The sequence below is a fragment of the Ochotona princeps genome, chromosome 18 (assembly GCF_030435755.1).
Source record: "Ochotona princeps isolate mOchPri1 chromosome 18, mOchPri1.hap1, whole genome shotgun sequence".
Lineage (NCBI taxonomy): Eukaryota > Metazoa > Chordata > Mammalia > Lagomorpha > Ochotonidae > Ochotona > Ochotona princeps.
In genome coordinates, this window is record NC_080849.1 from 1,349,017 (window position 1) to 1,363,742 (window position 14,726).

Consider the following 14,726-nt stretch of genomic DNA (forward strand, 5'->3'; position numbering starts at 1 on the left):
TAAAATCATCAGCTGGCCACACGCCTTATGAGCACAACAAAGATGTTCTTGAATGAATAAGAACATAGTAAGAAAATACAGATTCTCAAGAGGGACTGCTAGTAAATTAAAAATAGAAGTGAATACTGCAGATGGGCTGGGAGAGCCTGGCGCGGGCTCACGGCCCTGGTAGGAGGCCCGCCGTGTCTTGGACCATCAAGCAATGACTGCACACTCTTAGGAAAAATGAAATGCCTCAATGCATCTGTCAAAAATGAGAAAACGTAATAAAGCAACACCCAGGGAACCCCGTCACTCCAAGCCTTGTATTTTATTCCAACAAATGCACCAAGAAGCCCTTCGGTGTGGTGCCGGGGAGGGTCTGTGGGCCAGCCTCCCCAGGCAGCCCGGGTTTCCGGGTGCCATGTGGCCAGCCGCTGGTGATGGCACATAGAGTAGGGTGCTACCCCAGCTGCTTTCCTCCCTCACCTTCCTCATCACTGTCCACAGGTTCCAGTTTGGGCTCCTGCAGGGAGAGAGGAAGGGGCTGGCACAGACCACCCCACCCCCACGCCCCAAGACCCTCATCCTGGGGCAGTTCTGCTCCTGCGGTCACAAGACTTCAACTCCATCAGGTTCATAAGCCCTTGTGCGCCTCTGTGGCAGTCAGACCTGACGGTGGAGACCAACAGGCCCACCAACCCCTGCTGACCAACGGGCTCTGCGGAGGCGCCCCTTCAGTCCCCTGCTGGCCTGACACCTAGTGTTGCAGGATTGTCCTGGAGTCGCACCTGGCTTCCCACACCTGCATGCTACCACTGTCCACTCATGCATGGGTGGCCTGGACTGCTGCCCAGGGGGGCCGGAAGCAGAGCCAGGCTCCAGGCCCACCTCCAGAAGAACCCACCCTCCAGCCCTCCAGGAAAAGCCAGAAAAGTCTCTAAGCAGCAAAGCCATGGAGTCACTATGCGATACAAGTGCAGGACTAGCTCAGCCTGCGGCTTGGCACCTGGTCAGTGGAGTCGGACACTCTTCCTGGCTGAGGGGCAAGGACATCTTTCCGCGGTCTGGATGTTGTTGATGCCCAAGACCCTCCTGCTCTGGACCAGCACTAGCCACAATTCAAGTCTCCAGATTTTCCTGTAAGGACACACTTGTTGCACAGGAAAACTAAACAAAATTATAATCTTTTTTCCAAAGAGCAGTCCCACTGACTGTGCCGATCAGCCCATCAGATGTGGTAGATCATGTTCTCCTGCAGACACGGGAAAGCTCCTGAATCCCTCATGTGAAAGCTCAGAGTAAGCAGCCCAAGAAGGAATTGGGCGTTTACCTGAGATGTTGGAACAGCACACACAGTAATGAGGGGAGAAGGCCTCCAGCGAGGCAGCAGCCTTCCTCCTGCAGGGAGACGGTGCTAAGCTGGCTTTCACACCAGCACCGTTCTGCGGAGCCGTGAGGCCCCAAGCAACGCTCCCCGAGTAGGTGGCCTGCGGCTCGCACGGCTTCGGACAAGTCTCCCGACCCCCGGGAGCCCTGTGTGTCTCATTGGAAAGCTCAGATCTGAAAGCAGGCCTTTGAGTTTGCATGCTGAGCTTGCACACCTGCCATTATTCTATTCCTTCGAGCCAAATCAATTGTCTGTAATGAGCAGTGAGCCCTGGAAAAGCAGGGACACGCCATTTCCGCTCTGGGTCACTGCAGAGCCCCACAGGAGAACGTTTGAGTCTTTCTGGAGGCCAGCCTTGGCTCGGCAGGTTTGGAGAGCAGACCGGGTCTTTGTGGACAGCACTGCTGCATGCAGACACAGGAGCACCTACAGAGGAAATGGGTTCCTGGTGGCAGCTGGGGCAGGGGATGCCACCCTCCCAGGGTGGGGCTTGGAGGCTACGTGCTCAGGGTTCAGGGCTGCTCCTGTGCTACAGTATTGCACCCCAACCGCTCTTACCACCCAAGATAGACCGGAACACAATTTCTACTTTGAATCGGCAGCAGATAAAGCCAGCCCCTGTGACACCAGCACCCCATATGGACGCCTCTGTGTCCCAGCTGCTCCATTTCTGCTCTAGCTCCCTGCTGATGGCCTGGAAAAGCAGTAAGGATGGCTCACTTATGAAGTCCCTGGCTTCTGGCTTGGTCCTCGCTCAGCCCACCGGAGAAAGAGTCAGCAGGTGGAAGACTCCGCATCTCTGTCTTTCCTGCTGCCTCCCTGTAACTCAGACTTTCAAAGAAATAAATAAATCTTTAAGAAAAATCACATTTTTCCTCTTGTGGGAATACACGTGATGCTTGGCTGTGCCCACCTGCGGCAGGAGAGCACAGTGCACCAGTGCTGTCCGGGGCACCAACATGTGCCAAGCAAACCCTGCAAGTGGCCCAAACTCCCTCCAGCTAACTCTAAAAGAACAGAACATCCTGTGAGAGAAACAGCAACACTCTGCTTGTGTGAAAACATCTTCCTGGTGCCCCACTCAGAATCGTGAAATACTTAAAAGCCAGACTTGGGAATCCAAGTACAGCATGCCAGGGGCAGGTGCCTCCACGGGACTCGTCCTCCAGTGCCATGCAGGTTGCACGGCGGATCTGGGCTTGGTTCCCATCTTCCTGTGCCATTGCCTTTCCTGGCTGCTTGACTGGCAGATCGGCTGGTTGGCTGCGTGGTTTACCTCTCTCTCTCATGGGGTCAGAGACTCCGGCATCTCGCACCGATTCTGGCACACAGCAGGTGTCCAAACAATTGTCACACGGGTCAATGAGTACAGGCTATTGAGAAAGGCTAAACGGAGACTGACGTGGAACTGACGCCAGGACCCCTCTTCCTGTTTGCAAAAGAACATGGTCACGTCGGTGATATTTTCTTGAGAGCACAATTACACCAGAGGATCCCCGTGCAAAAGGTACTAGCCAGTTTAATTGGCTCATGTTGGACTGGAATTTTGTCAAGGTTACCCTGAACAGACAAAGCCAGCATGATTGTGGCCCGCTCCTCCTCATCTGCCTGTTCTTGATGAGTCTCTTCTCAGCTCCAGGGCGAGAGGAAATGATCCTATGGTTAAATATTTGGAGAGCTGGGGAAATGGAACAAAGGCCTATGAAAAGCTAACTAGCAATTCAAAAGGATTTATCAAGGCCAAACATGTGACCCAGACAGCAAGCGGAGTTCCAACAAGAGAGAGCGCAGGGCATGAAATGGCAGCAGAAATTCCCGAGGGACTGAGTCCTGTGGGATTTGCCGTGTGCCTGACTGTGGGAACCAAGCAACACATTTCTTTTCAGTCACAGCTATCATGCAGACCTCCCCACCCAAGCAGAAGCACCTCACGGCCAAGGGCACAGAGAGCCAGGACCTCACGGCCAAGGGCACAGAGAGCAAGTCAGAACCTCATGGCCACAGAGAGCCAGGACTTCATGGCCAAGGGCACAGACAGCCAGGACCTCACGGCCAAGGGCACAGACAGCCAGCACCTCACGGCCAAGGGCACAGACAGCCAGGACCTCATGGCCAAGGGTACAGACAGCCAGGACCTCATAGCCAAGGGCACAGAGAGCAAGTCAGAACCTCATGGCCACAGAGAGCCAGCACCTCACGGCCAAGGGCACAGACAGCCAGGACCTCACGGCCAAGGGCACAGACAGCCAGGACCTCATAGCCAAGGGCACAGAGAGCAAGTCAGAACCTCATGGCCACAGAGAGCCAGGACCTCATGGCCAAGGGCACAGAGAGCCAGGACTTCATGGCCACGGGCACAGCAAGCCATGCATTTCAGGAAGTACCTTACCGGCCTCACAGAAGACTAGCAAATCCTCACTTCGTAAGCCATTAATGGCAGATTATATAGTGATGCTTGGGGAATCGTTGCTGAAGCAATGAAGTGGCATTACCGCATCTCACTATGATGCAAAATGAAACCAAGGACACTAGCCTTGTCGCTGGGAAGCAGGCCTGGCCATCCTAGGCCAGAACTCAGGCGAGGTAAGATTCAACTTAGGCAGGAAGGGTCCTCTGCAGCATCGTACCAGAGACTACAGAATTTCATGGGAAATCCCAGTGGATTCAACTGTGTAACATGACAACCTTCAGTTAAAACCCAACAGCCAATCACACAAGCACACTGCACTGACTGCAGATCTGAGAAGACCGCATTCCCCTCGTGATCAAGCCTTGGACCATCCGCTGTCCAGCCCCTTGGCCACAGCAATCATGTTGCCCGCGCTGTGGGCAGGTGCTTCTGCGGTGCCCATCAACACCTTTGGACTGTTCCTGTCACAGGCACTTCCCTGTGCTCTTGTCTCCCTGGAGAAAGGGTGAAATTCTCCAGCTGACCTGCATGACCACCAGCAGCCTGGCCTCTGCCTCCCTCCTTGCCCTCATTCTGAGGTGCTCTGTGCCCAGCTCATCCTACTCCAGGTGCCCAAAGGAATTCTTACGACATAACCAGCTCTGACCAGCTCGTCTGCTCTACACAAGACCGGCTTATTTGTTCTGAACTAAAGCCTGAACTTGACCTCTCAGCAATGCCTCCCACATCACACAATCAAAAGAAAATCCACCTTGGCACTATGCCACATGTGCAAAGATGTGTGTGCACTGGTGTCCCTCCAGTGACCGGAGTGCACGGGGGGTTGGATGGTCCTGTTTTCTCCCTTGCCGAGTGCACACCTGCACCCAGCGTTCTCAGCATGCCTGGATATAGGGTCGAGGGCTGGTTTCCAGAGTGTACAACACATGCCAGTCACATGGACAGCCTGTGCAGCGTTTCCGTGCAGTGCTCACGTCTGCCCCCAAGGCTCTGTCAGTACTGCTGTGTCAGGAGTGCGCGACGGGAGCCTGCTCAGCCAGGAAGCCTGAGCAGAAGCCTGCTCGGCTAGCAGCGCAACTCCCGACCGACACATCCATGCCCCGTCACTACACTGTGTCCTCCTAGTCATCAGACACATTTTCATTTAAAAATCATTACAAATACAAGCTTTTTCATACTAAAATGGGGGGAGCAAACAGACCTCGTCAAAGAAGATATGCAAAAGATTGATAAGAAGCAGAAAATCTTTCCAATACTGCTCACGATCAAAGACATGCGACTCGTACCAGGCTGACCTTATGGTTCAATAACAAAGCTGAGATGCTCTGTGTGCCAGTGCCGGCTGCCCAGGCCCAGGGACCGCAGGCTCCTGCTGACAGAACCAGCTCGAGCTCATCCAGTCCCACAGAACACAGTGTGTTCACACTGCTAAGGAGTCTGGGGGATCACGCTGGCCAAGTATCCCTTAGCTGACAGTGCCTTATCTGCTCGTTCAAGCCTTGACAGTGCTGTCTGACTGGAACTTCAGCTTCTAGAAAGATTCCCCCAAAAGAGATGATACGGACAGCCCACACCTGCTGCTTTCTTTACTACCTCTTTGTGAGAACTTCAAAACACACATGTGTCCTGAGGGAGCAACGTATTTCATGCATCACACAATTCGAGGCCATGGGAGTCAGTCTCCAGAACAATCCCTGCTGGGAGATCGAGACAGGCCACTGGGAGCAGTCTGTCTCTTCCCGTCTGTTAGTTATTGAAAACAGTTAAAGTTTTAGTTTTATGTTATTACGATATTATTACGCACAGCTAATTCCCGCAACCTGGTTCTTTACCGTGAGCTCTAAACACCAGACGCAACGAGGTATCTTAGGAGTTTATCCCAGCGGGCAGGAACATGACGGGGTGGTGGGAAGGCAAGAGAAAGAGAGACAGAGAGAGAGAGAGAGAGAGAGAGAGAGAGAGAGAGAGAGAGAGAGAGAGAGAGAGAAAGAGAAAGAGAAAGAGAAAGAGAAAGAGAAAGAGAAAGAGAAAGAGAAAGAGAAAGAGAAAGAGAAAGAAAAAGAGAAAAGAGAGTAAGCCACACCTGGGGGCCTTTTTGTCACTCAGCTGAGCCTGCAAGGTGTGGGGGCGGGGATTGGGAGGGATTGAGGGCAGGCCCCAGGGGATTGGTGCCTGAGACTGTCACAGGTGATTGCCTAAGAATGATTGCTAAGCAGGCAGAGTTGGGGAAGGAGCTGGGAGATTGAGGGTGGGATTCTCAGGTGAAATGGCTGATTGGTGGATAGCTGGACTGGTGTACATTTCATGAGCAGTGAGGAAGATGAAATGGCGCCTGGTCCAGGACGGGATATCAAATAACTCCTTACATCATCAAGCTGGCTCACAGCAGCACAGGTGCTGAGTCAGAGGACACTGCTCCTGCAAAGGCCTGGTCTCCTATGGGACACTTGGGGACACTGCTTCTCCCCAAGCCACAGTCTCCTGTGGGGCGCCATAGGGACACCAGCTGGGTCACTCCTGCTGTGGCACCAGCATGTCTTGGTGTGTGCCTGTGGGGTTACCTGGGTAAGTCATTCCCACCTTGTTGCCACAGCTGTCTCTCACCCCGCCTTGCCTCAGTGAGCTCCCAGGCTGGTTCTTCGCACCCTTTCCGTCCACATGCAAGACTTTGGAGGGACCGAGCCCAGGAGAGACTTTGCTCTGGTCACCCAGGGTCTCCTTGCGTCTGACCACACTTCCCTGGTTTGCCCAACACCCACATGTCTGTGTTCTCACACTGGGCCCCCTTCTCTGCTCCTCCGGCCTCTCCTCTTGCCCCCCTGCAGCCAGGCTGAAGCCAGTCATCACCATTCACCCACCAAGTCCCCCTGCACCTTTGGCCCTGGCGTCTTTCCAAGCTGCTGGACACGGTCAGCTCCTGTACTGGGGTGCTCATCAGCTTGTCCAGCAAGCAGGTCCAGGCCAGGCTGCACCCATCAGTGTTGCCAGGGGTCCAAGAGCCTGCCAGGGGCCGTTCTGCCCCACTCCCTTTACCCCACCCATGGGTGGCTCAGTGATGATAACGCTGGCACGCAGTGCAGCTCTCACGTCTCGCTTCACACTTTCAGCTTGCACAAATTCACCACAGCAGTCTCCCTCCCTGGCCGCAGCTCGCAGCAACCCTGGGCCACATGTGCGTAGCTAAACATGGCACAGTGCAACACTCCAAAAGCCGGCTCCTGTCACCACATTGGAAACCTTCCACGGCCTCTCATTTCAGGTAAATTCCTGTGAGAGGAGTGCAATGGCCCTCAGGACAGTGCTGCGTCCCAAGTGGAGTCAGGCCACGTGTCCGCATCTCTGCTGGGTTTGGCTTCTGGACCAGCCCTTGCAGGAGGAAGCAGCAACCCACGGTCCCATGTCCTGCCTCAGCGCGCTGCTCAGCAGCCCCGAGTCCCCACAGCCACATAGCTGTGCTGCAGTTGGCTATGCCAAGCTGAGGGGTCACCCTCACCAGACCTGGGGGATGGGCTGCTGACACTCCAGCTGGTGGTTCCCTATGAGGCACACCTGCTTTCTGTTGCTGGAACCCTGTGGTTTTTATCTCAGTGCAATGTGGACATTCTCCCTCCCTTACCCTGGAAAATGAAACAAAATAGTGCTTTCCGAGGCCTTTGAAGGATTTCAGCGAGAAGAAAATGACAGCGCAATTTCAAAGTTCTGTATTTCAGAGCAGGACGCGGATGGCTCTGAGGAAAGCAGGCAGACTCCGCTCACATGAGCTGACTGTTCCCCTTCCCCCTTGGCCGTGCTCTGAGTGGTGTCCGGGAGAGGATGTGTGCTTGCCTTTGTATGTGTGTATATAGTATGTATGTATATGTGCGCACACCCATGCCTGTGTGTGCCTTCTGTGCAAGTGTGTTGCAGAGATGTTCATGTGTGTTGGTGTCCATGGATACTGTGTACATGTGAATGTATGTGCATCCATGTGTGTTGTGTGTGTGCACAGGTGGTATCTGTGTGCATGTGTGTTGTGTGTGTGCACAGGTGGTATCTGTGTGTGTGCATGGGTGTTGTGTGTGCACAGATGGTATCTGTGTGTGCATGGGTGTTGTGTTGTGCACGGATGGTATCTGTGTGTGTGCATGGGTGTTGTGTGTGTGCATGGGTGTTTGTGTATGCACAGATGGTATCTGTGTGTGCATGGGTGTTGTGTGTGTGCACAGATGGTATCTGTGTGTGTGCATGGGTGTTGTGTGTGCACAGGTGGTATCTGTGTGTGTGCATGGGTGTTGTGTGTGCACAGGTGGTATCTGTGTGTGTGCATGGGTGTTGTGTTGTGCACGGGTGGTATCTGTGTGTGTGCATGGGTGTTGTGTGTGTGCATGTGGAGGGTGTACATGCATTCTTGTGTTCTTTGCTCCAAGGTATGGAATATCTTCCTCTGAAGTGAGATAGTTTTTTCTTGTGGATTCACCTAAGTATTTTGGCAACCAGCTCCTTGTCATGGGGAAAGAGACCTCCACCTGAGGACAGGCGAATTCAGCTATGAGTCTCTGAAACATTAACCCAAGAAGAGCCGCCAGGTCAAGGTCCCGAGACCCTCTGTCCCCAGCCCCTGGCGTCCAGCCTCGCTGCCTGCTCCGTGAGTCCCTCAGTGTAGCATGGTGCTGAGCCGTGTGTCTCCCACCCACACCCAGTCCCAGCGCTGTGGATGGGACATCGTTGCCTCTGCCTCTGTGGCTCCATCGTGGCCACATCCCTGTGGCCCCCACATTTCTCAAGAATTCGTCTTCCTTGCAGCTCCTGCTACAGCTGTTTCTTCACCACACAGCATTCCTGCTGGGCCGACAGCTCCCCACAGCAGGAGTCGGTGGGCTCGCAGTGCTGTAACCATAGCCACGGGCGGACCCACGGCTTTTACCATCAGCCCAAGGGGAAGCAGCTGAATGACTGCTCCAAGGCTTTGAGCGGGACTCTTGACCCACTCATTAACCTCACCCAGTCCACAGGCCTCACCTCTCACCCTAGGTTTTACCCTTGGTTACCGGCTCTCTTCGGTGGCAGTTTACAGACATAGGTTTCCCTGTCTGAAGTGATCTATGTGACAGAAGGTGCCAGAACAAGATGTCCTAGAATTTCTTACTGTAGCCTAATGAGGCCGGGGTAGTGCTGGTGGCCTCCGAGTGGGGGTCACTTCGGGTCCTGGACCTGCTTTCCTGGCTTGAAGCACTCACCTTAGCAAGGCGTCCAAACAGATGCTGTTGAGTGTAGAATCAGTACACGGCAACCACCACACACCAGCGGGATCCCAAGTGCCTTCCCCGCGTCTCTCTTGCACTAGTGCCCCACTGTGTGTTAGGGACGCGCTCTGTCTCCTCCCTCTTGGTTCCCACAGGAAATGGACCGTGCTGTGTGTTTACTGATGGAGGAAGGAGGCTTTTCTGGCCTTGAGTCTGGTGGCTGAGGAGGACACATATGGTGGATCACATATGAAAGGCGACTCCATGTGGGGCCAGGAAGCAGAGAGAAAGAGCAGCTGGACTGGACTAGCCTGGCTTCAGAAGCTGCATTCATGGCAAGCCCACTGTGTGCCCAAGAGCCCCTCCGGGACTGCTTCCCAGACCCCAGAGCTGGCTCAGAGCAGCTCATCACGCATCAGCACGACATGTGGGGGTTTAATGCCAGCATTAAGTCGGGATGACAAATGATGCCCACCCTGGAGTAGTGCCCTGGGACACAGGAACGCTGAGGTGTCCGCATGGTGAATCCGTGGGGCAAATGAGGTTGCTGTTGATCCTGTGGGGGTCAGGGATGCGTGGCAACTTCTAGCTCACCACACAGACCAACAGCCTGTCTCTGGAAGGAAGCCTGGCACAGAGAGGGGAGGCGGTGAAGCAGATGATGTCCCTGGAAGCCTCCGTAAACAGCTATGGTGTCGCTGCACATGGTCGATGGAAACGCCTGAAGGTAGTCTCACCCTCCTCTTTGTCATCTGGAGAAGGAGGCTGAGCTCTCTCTTAGAACCAACAGAATCCTGCATGATGGGAGGTTACAAGTCTGGCTGGGGTCACTTTCTGGAAATCCCTCCCCTTGCTCCTCTGTCTCTTAAGGTGCGAACAGTACGTCAGCACAGCCTGCTGGTGATGCACTGGTGCCGTGGGCAGGGGCACGGGCGCGTCCAGGGCCGACACACCTCTGGCTGTGTCCTGCACTAAGTCACGTGGAAGAGCAAGCTCTACAATCAGCCCAGACCATGGATGCCACATTGAAGCACAAGTCACAGGCACTGCAGGCCCTCTGACAGGCCCACTCCCCGTCAGTGCCACCCCAAGCATCCACCCACAATCAGGAAAGGGTAGAGAGGGTGGTGACGAGCTTCCAAATCTACTTTATTGGCTTCCAGAACAAGTCTCAGTCGGAAGGGCAAGTGTTCAAGATTGGCTCTTGCCTGTGCTGCTCCTGGCAGCACAAGGAAATCAATGTCTTCCCGCAGGCTCCCTCCGTCCCAGGAAGGACTGCCTATGCCCAAACTGGTGTCCATCTCTCCCCATGAAGCCCTGTGAGATGGGGACTGGGACCCACATCCTCGCCGTGCAATGTACAAGGGAGTGGAAGCTCACCAATGCCACCCCACCAGGGACAGAGGGTACGGGGAGAGGCTGAGTTCCCAGTAGCTACTCCTCCTAGGACTCCAAGCTCCAAAGCTGGCTGGGTCTGGCTCTGACCCCACAGAGCTGCCGGGGGCAGACAACACTCTCCACCCTGAAGTGCACCGGCCACCACTCACACACACTCCTCGCAGTGCCAAGGAAGACACAGCTGGGGATGGGCCAAGCTCTCCGATGACAGCCAGAAAGAGCAGCTGAGGGGTTCATGGCCAGCTTTCACGCTGAGGTGGCAGGCACGGGGAAGAGAAGCTAGGGCAGGTGCCGATCAATGGTCTTTAAACCCTTCCGGCATCCCATGCAGTTCATACCAGGCTTGGGCTGCTGGCCATGATGCACACGTGACAGCAGGCTGGTGATGGAGGCGGTAATGGAGTCGGCAATGAAGGCATTGATCTGCCAGTTCCTGGGCTCAGAGGGCTACTCCATGGGGCTGCTGCAAGGCCATTAAAATCTATGGATTTTCCTACTGGAAAAAGCAAGCACGTGGTACTGCAAAATGTCCTCGAAACAAAAGCCACACAGCCTTTCCAGCACACACATTGTCGAGTGAATGTAAGCCCCCGGGGCCGCACTGAGCTCTGCTTAGCTCCAGGACTGCCACGCGGTTCCCTTGCTGAACACACGCCGGGCTCTGTGACGCCTTCTCCAGGGCGCACTTCTCCTGCGCCCCTTCCAAAAAATCAAAGGCTGCTTCCAAGAGGAAAATAACCAAGCAACAAAAGTGACTCCAGAGACTTGACCAGCGTGTGTGTGTGGCACACGCATAAACCTACATATTCAGAATGTCTAAATAGAATTTGAATAAAGACGTTATACCGCATCTGCATAAGATGAGACAGTATCTACCACCAGTGTTGACTGTCACTCCAGTGTTGCAACAGCTGACCGTATGCCCAGGCTGCTGCTGTCCCGTTTCACAGGTGGAGCGCACGGACGTCATGGAGCACACATAAGATCTCATCACTGGGCAGTAGCCTTCCTGCACAGAGATTCACACTGTTCAACATATCACTGCCTGTCTGTGTGAATATGACCATTTACCCACACACTTCCTTAGGAATGTCTTAAGTGAAGTTACTTAAATCTGCAACAAGTGCTGACTAGAACCCACAAGATGGCATGTGCCAAAGTATATGCAAGGACCACCATGCCCAGAGCCCGACCTGGCATCTGTGGGCAGCACCGTGGGCAGTACACACAGTGGTGGGGGGACAGTCCCGTGGAGGGCCCCTGGGCTGCAGTCCACACATGCTGTGTTGGGGGAGCACCGTGGGCAGCACACACAGTGGTGAGGGGACAGTCCCGTGGAGGGCCCCTGGGCTGCAGTCCACACATGCTGTGTTGGGGGAGCACCGTGGGCAGCACACACAGTGGTGGGGGACAGTCCCGTGGAAGGCCCCTGGGCTGCAGTCCACACATGCTGTGTTGGGGGAGCACCGTGGGCAGCACACACAGTGGTGAGGGGACAGTCCCGTGGAGGGCCCCTGGGCTGGAGTCCACACATGCTCTGTTGGAGGAAATTACAGAAGCCAGCACCTGCCAATTTGTGGACAGAAAGGGAAATGTGGGTGAAAATATAAAAACAAGACCAGCGAGGACACAGGACAAGGCCAGGGTCCCAGGAGTCCAGACTCAGTGCGGTGACTCTCAAGCCATCCCAGAGTGGGAGCAGCCAGGACTCCCTGGGGCTGAGGAGGACTCACACCCAGCTTCACAGGGAGGCCTGCCTCAACAAAGGCTCACAGAGCACTGTGGCTACCACCTGGATGCAAAGCACAGCTGTGACAGTGACAGAAGCCAACACCCAAGCAACAATGCACTTCTTGGTGCCCCTCACTGCCTGACGGCCTCATGTAGCCCAGAAAGAGACGATCTTCTAGCCTCACACTGCCAACACAGCAGAGTCCCACGCACTCGACGCCAGCCTGGTCTCTGGTGCTTTGCTGACTAAGTGCACGTGAAACACAACCCTGTGTTAATGTTGTCCTAAAGCACACTGCAAGGAATTGGGCAGTAGGCAAGTGCTGAGCAAATCGAACTTCCGTGTTCAACACCAATTGTCACCATTTGCATAGTAAATCAGGGAATGAAAAGACATTTTTCTGTATTTCTCTGATTCTCTATCACACACACACACACACACTGGCCTCGGACATAAATACTTTTTAAAGAATCCTGAATAGTAATCTGAGTGGTAATCATCTTGGTTACATGGGATATCTGCCTTTGTGTCAGCCTGACTGAGCCGTGAGGTGCCCGGGTATCTCATCAAGCTTTAATCAAGGATGTTTGTGAGTGTTTCCAGGCAAGGTAAGCCTTTGAATTAGAAGGGCTCATAAAGAGGTGGTTGCTCCCCAGGTGGGGAGCCTCACCATCCTTTGGGTGGCTGAGAGAACCAAACAGACAGGCAAAGGGGGGACTCAGCCAGGCTGGCTGCATGCTGGGAAGTCATCTCCTGGCCTGAATTCAGGTGGAACTCCCTCCAGGTGAGGACTTGCAGCGTTTGACACCGTCCCAAGTCTGTATGAATGTGTGGATATGCATCCTGCTTCCCATGGTCCCTGTTTCCCAGAGGAACCGGATGGGTACATCTTCCATAAATGTTGGGTGCATGGAGCACAAAGGAGTGACTCCCAGTTGTTGAGATTTTACTCCTTGAAGTGCCCGTGGGGGAGAAACTTCTGAGTAAAGGGCTTAGATCAACAGTCTGCAAATAACCCTGAAGCCGTGCCAACCCAAGAGTCCTCCTTGGCCCTCTCTGATCGCTTAGCCTTCCAGACTCTTCCCTGCCTTACCCACAGTCCTGTTGGCGTGACCTCATAATCAGCCCCTGACTGCCCGTGTTTTCTGTTCTAAACCATTGGCCTCTCCGTCAGATTTCGCTGTCTGTTCAGATTAGAGTCTTCGGTAGCCTCTGCCCACTTGCTCTCCCTCCTCTGCGTCTCCACTGTGCCCACATGCAAGTTCTAATGTAGACCATCCCAGTCTAGTCAAGCTGCCCCACCTTCCACCCGAGCTGGCGGGGTTTTGCTTGGGAAGAGGTGCACCCCTGCGAAGATCAGCACCACAGCTTGTGGACAGCTCCAGGCCTCAGGGCTGCTCCCACCAGGGATTAGCAGTCTCCTCCAGTATTCTTTTCCACAGCTCACCGAAGGGGGCTTAGCAGCTTTGCTCAACTTTTAGACCATCCACACTGTTCTCCCTTGGGAAACAAAATGCTCTCTCACTTCACAATCATAATTAAAGTGCCCGGGTTCTTGGAGCATAGAAGCTCTTTAGTCACACCTCATCTGTAACTGCATCTCTTCTCAGGATTCTATGGAGAGCTATTCTCCCCCCTTCTTCCCTCACATTCCTGAGGTTTAATTTTCCACCCACCACCCAGCGCGGTCCTGTTTGGCATGCCTGAGGGGCATGTGTAAAGTGTAGGCCTGTGCCCCAGAATTGGCCCCTGAGCTCTGAACAACCTCATCATCAAAAAGTCCCCTTGCAGGGGAGAGAAGCTATTTCATAATAATCATGGCTCATTTGCCTTGCTCGCAGGGTTACCATTCTCACGGCCCAGCCATGGATGGCAGGTGACACTTGCAGTGTCTGTAGATGTTACAGACGTTGTCCACCGTGAGCCAGACAGTCTGCGCTAGCCTCCACTGCCTGCCTGCACAGACCCACAGGGTCAGCCAGAAGTGAGAGCCAGAGGACCTCCCAGGATTGCATGTGGAGAGACTGTACGTGCACTTAGGGACTTCTGTTTTCTCAAGTGGAAAACAGTAGCTTGCCTGGAGACCGCCCAGTCATTTTTCACTGCCCAGTGGGTTTTCTCCCTCTTGATCTTTGCTGTCCATTGGCCCAATCACCCATCTATCACTCAACAGTTATGGGAATTGGTCTTATCAACAATTTACCTTCTTCCATAAAGCCACAGAGGCAAGGACCACACACCATCTTCACTGTAGCTCTGACAGCGCCAAGCATGATGAATTGCTCAGAAATGTTCAGGAAGTGTTTATTGGTGGACTAAACAATTAAAAAAATTCCAGTTTTGAACACAAAATATTATTCACTAGGAGATTTGAATCTTCCTGAATTCTCAAGAGGAAATAAAGGGAAATGCACAATTAACATGAATCCTGGCAGTGTATTCTTCAGTTTGACAATAAAATGTATCTTAAAAATGTATGCATGTTTAAGCCATCATTATTCATAATCACCTTATGAGGAAGTGAGTTTCCGGAATTTCATTTGCCATCTACCGTTCTGTCTTCCTGGGAGCGGTGTCTAGATGAGAGGCTGGGAC